We start from the raw sequence: 4,467 nt of genomic DNA on the forward strand, positions 1-4,467 counted from the left end.
TTCAGTACAGCACGGTCGACTTTGGCTTAAAAAACTACGGTATGACAGTCGACAGAAGACGGGAAATGCAATTTACTACCTCTAAAATCTTACAACTATTACCAATATATTTTATTTAAAGGCTGGTATACTTATATCATATTGAAATATTCCACTAAAACCGGAGAACTTTCGTCCAAATTGCTACACATTTTCACTTTCCTTGCGACATTGTTTACATTAGTTACCGAGTTTACAAGAACGTTTGTGATTGGCTAATAGCGTCTCACCAATGCTTAACAGATATGGTAAGTATGCTGTGATTGGGTACTGCTTTCGTGAACGACATTATTTTTTCGAAGATAAATTCTCATTTTTGGTTACAGTTTCCCCAAATTTACGATTGCCGACAATTATATTACTGTATGTTCCAATAAAATAGTATTGACATTTTTGTGCGAATGCCAAGTAGCGCGGATCGGTGGGTCACAGAATTCGTAAACTAAGCCGATTTTGGAGACTCAACCCACGGTCTATTGTCCTTTGCACATATACATTGGCATAAGGCAGAGTCTATAGGGTGTTCAGGGATAAGGGGTCAGAGGTATTTAAGGGGTAATTTTTATCTTTTTTCTGGAAACATTTCAAAATGCTACTAGTGCCAAACGGTTGAGCCGATTTCAACCAAACCTCGTCAGTATAACCGGTGACACCTCTCATACATGGGGTGTTCACTGTTTGGGGTCAAAGGTCACACAGGGGTCATTAGGGTAAAAACTTTTTTAAAAAATGAATAAAAGACTTCTGTCACAAATAACATACACAGTCTTGTCCTGGGCACATGTGTAATAGCATATGGTAGGGTCTCGATGGTGTTCAGCAATTTAGGGTCAAAGGACATTAAAGGGTTATTCTTTTGTTCTATCTGGTAACATTTCAAAATGCTTTTAATGGTAAACCATTGAACCAAATTCAATCAAATTTGGTCATTAAGAACCAGCAACACCTCCTACACCCCAGTCTGGGATCAGGCAGGGGGTCACATAAGGGTCATTAGGGTTAAACTTTCAAAGTAGCCCAATTGAGCTTAAATCTACCAGGAATGATCCTTAGGACTTCTAAACACAAAAAAAAAATACTTTTCACCTCATAGGTCAAAGGTTCAAAATGTTACTAATGGCAAACGATTGAACGGAATTCAATCAAATTTTATCATTAAGAACCAGTGACACCTCTTGCACCCCAGTCTGGGATTAGGGGTTACATAGCGGTCATTGGGGTCAAATTTTAAAAATAGTCAAATTGAGCTCAAATTTTATCAGGAATGATCCTTAGGACCAACTAAACATGAAAAAAATACTCTTTGCCTATGGTCAAAAGTCACAAAGGTCATTTTGGTGAAAATTATCAAATATTTCTATTGCGCGGTTAAGGTTTGGACTTTCAATCGTAAGGTCAGGGTTTTGAGTCTGCGCTGTGCAGATTCGCTTGTGTCCTTGGCCAAGGCACTTTAGCTACATTGCTTCAGTCCACCCAGCTGTATCAATGGGTACCAGCAAACTACTGGGGACTAACCTGAGATGGACTGGCAGGGGGAGTAGAACTCTCATGGCTGCTTCACACTACAGAAACTGGGGATAAGCTCCAGCCCTATGTAGAGCCCCAGTGGCTCGGAAAGGATTTAGTAGTTAGTAGTTTAGACTAACGATTGGACCAATTGCATTAGACAGACTCTTACCAAACATGGGGGTGTTCACAGCTTGAGGTCAAAGGTCACAGTGGTCACATTAGGGTCAAATTATGGAAAATGAATATTCTATTGAACATATAGTAGTATCTCTAGTTGTTGTTTGTATTATTGTTATGAAAAAAGAATAACGAAGGCAAGATTTAAAACACTTTAATTCTGGCATAGTTTTTGCATTAATTCATATTCTTTTGGTAATTATTTCGTAAATATACAGTATATTGGGGCCAAGTTAACTTGTGGCCGAGTTGACATGGGGCCGAGTTGACTGGGGCCGAGTTGACTTGGGGCCGAGTTGACCTGCTTCGTCCTAGCCCTAGCTTCTCTAGAGATTCGCCTACTGGTGCAGTACTTTACTGTCACTCACGTACTCACTCTGCTCAGGCTAAACTAGCCTAGCTCAGTAAGATAAATAAAGCAATTCGTATCGCTGAAGTTTTATTTGTCTAAAGATGATAAGTATAAAATAGATGACGAATGGCATTGTAATTATTTAACATACTACAGTGAAATTTAGCATAGGCCTAAAATCTTTCCTACCTCCTTTCCATCGCCCACCAAACACGCACAAACGCCTGGGACACGCATATTATAAACAATGGACACGTGCCTGCTCAGCTTGTTCAAGGTCACAGCAGTATAACGTATCTCCCAAATTGAACGCCCTCTCCGGCAAAATTTCACTAAAAAAGAATATTTTTAGTAGAACTGATTCTGAAGGGTATAAACGTTTAGAAATGCTCGGAGACAAATTACGAGTATGTACTTCGGACGCAGTTGCTATACAATTTTACAGTTAAAAATGTTGGCCTATACTCACATCATAAAAATTCGTCTCTCGATCGTGGATAGGAAGATTTTCCCAGTGAGAATTTCAGTTGAACTATTACCAGTAGTATTATGAATTAAAACTCAATGTACTATGATACGAATCATATATAGTGCTTATTTGCTTTTAATGTGCAGTGGCGGTACTACAGGGGATGGGGGAAATTCCACCTAGAAAATTTGTTTTCCCCCAGTTGTCCCCCTCCCTCCCCTTCCCCAGAAGAGTAGAAAAAACACAATTCGTCTGGGAGAAAAAAATGAATATCCCTCTGAAACCGACCACGTCAATGTGTCTACTTTGTAAAAGTGAGAAAGCAGTTGTTTCCCATCGGCCATGAGTAAATAAATCTGTTAAGGATTTTCCAAGCATGGAAGTTGAATTCCCCTATTGTTATTAAAACTTTTCTGTCTCCTGCTTAAACAGGAAGTTACACTTACGCTCCATTCGCTTGGAATCTTTTAAATTTCTAATAATTTGTCAAAAATATACATAACTGAGCTGACAAGTCATCCTAGCAATAATTGTATATTGTTAGCCAATATAGACAGGTTACTACATGGTGGTCCCAAACATGTGTTTTCTTCAAATATATTTTTGTCTATATTTGAATTAATTACTTCGGACCAACGGACCTTCGGACCAACGGACCTTCTGACCAAGGCCCTTCAGACCAAAGGACCAGTCGGACAAATGCACTGACCCCCAATTGGCACTACAGCGAACACTGCTTTTGCAACTCGCGGGGGGAAGTCAGCAAACATGTTCTTGCAAAATTATTCATGTTATTAGTTGACCTAAATGACCTTAAATAGGCCCCCCCCCACCTTTCTATAATTTCTACCTTAACTGTATGGGAAAAAATAATGCCTCCATGGCCCCTTTGAGCTGGGGGCCCGGGGCTGCATCTCCGATCCCTCGAGCTCACGGGCGTTACTCTTCTGAAATAGGGTGGTTATCATGATGTTTATGAAGCGTAACACTTACGCATGTACCTGCACGATGTGATAACAAGAACAGACTATCTTTGTTTTAGCATTTTCTGGTTTTTTAGCACGCTTCTCCTACCAACCAAAAAATAAAAATAAATAAATAAATAAATAAACATATCAAAAATAAAATTTAAAACGTTATTGAAACCATGGAGGTATAGTAAACTGGAGAAAGAACATATGAATTAGTCCCTTGACGATCATTCCGACGTACAGTGCGAGCGACGGCGTGGCTTCTTCGGAGTGTTTGTGCTGTGAAGCACATTTTGAGGTTGAATAATGTTGAGATTGAGATTTGTATGTCTACGGCCTGTTTAGATATGCACGAGCGTCTTCAATCCGCGTAATTCTCCATTTATACTAATTTTGTTTTGATTTGCTGCTGTACATCATCTGTTCTTTACAACTCGGAGATTCACAACAAGACATGTGATTTTATATTGAATTTATTTATGCTGTACAGATGCTGTTTATTGTGTACTAATTTGTTAACTAAACAACATTTTATAATGAACAATCAAGATAATATTTTATACAATATTTAATTTCATTTTGATATATGCTCCTGCATTCTTTTAAAATTTGTCTATTGATCGTTAAATCTACATTTGAAACAAAGTTCTGCATTATTCTGTTCCAAAATTGCCTCGACGATGGTTCCATGTTTTCTTTCGGCAAAGATCATCAGAGAGTATACGGTAGTGTTGGTTGCTCTGGTTTCTAAGAGCATTTGTACAGTTAACACTTACGAAGCAACTAAAACACAAATCAGCTTAACATTTCTTCTATTATTTAAAAGAAAAAAATGTATTATTAATTAATAGTACATAGGAAGTGACTATGCCAGGGGTGTCTATCCAGAGATCCCAAGTTTGAAAACCAAAAAATAGGGAGATTTTTTTCATGAAGCGATCGCCTCCTGT

The 4,467-nt window shown here is 38.4% G+C and overlaps 1 protein-coding gene across 3 annotated transcripts in view; it reads right to left on the reverse strand.

The window, feature by feature from the left end:
• Positions 1–2,398, reverse strand: part of LOC117115939 (WD repeat-containing protein 89-like) — a 137,400-nt gene extending 135,002 nt beyond the window's left edge. For all 3 annotated transcript variants that reach the window (XM_033259832.1, XM_033259831.1, XM_033259829.1), the window contains exon 1: positions 2,267–2,398. The gene's annotated coding sequence lies outside the window, so the exon portion shown is untranslated. The remainder of the gene's footprint in view (positions 1–2,266) is intronic.
• Between the last annotated feature and the right edge of the window lie 2,069 nt (positions 2,399–4,467).

This window comes from Anneissia japonica, unplaced genomic scaffold (genome assembly GCF_011630105.1).
Source record: "Anneissia japonica isolate Jap-2015-1 unplaced genomic scaffold, ASM1163010v1 scaffold27830_len515607_cov181, whole genome shotgun sequence".
NCBI lineage: Eukaryota > Metazoa > Echinodermata > Crinoidea > Comatulida > Comatulidae > Anneissia > Anneissia japonica.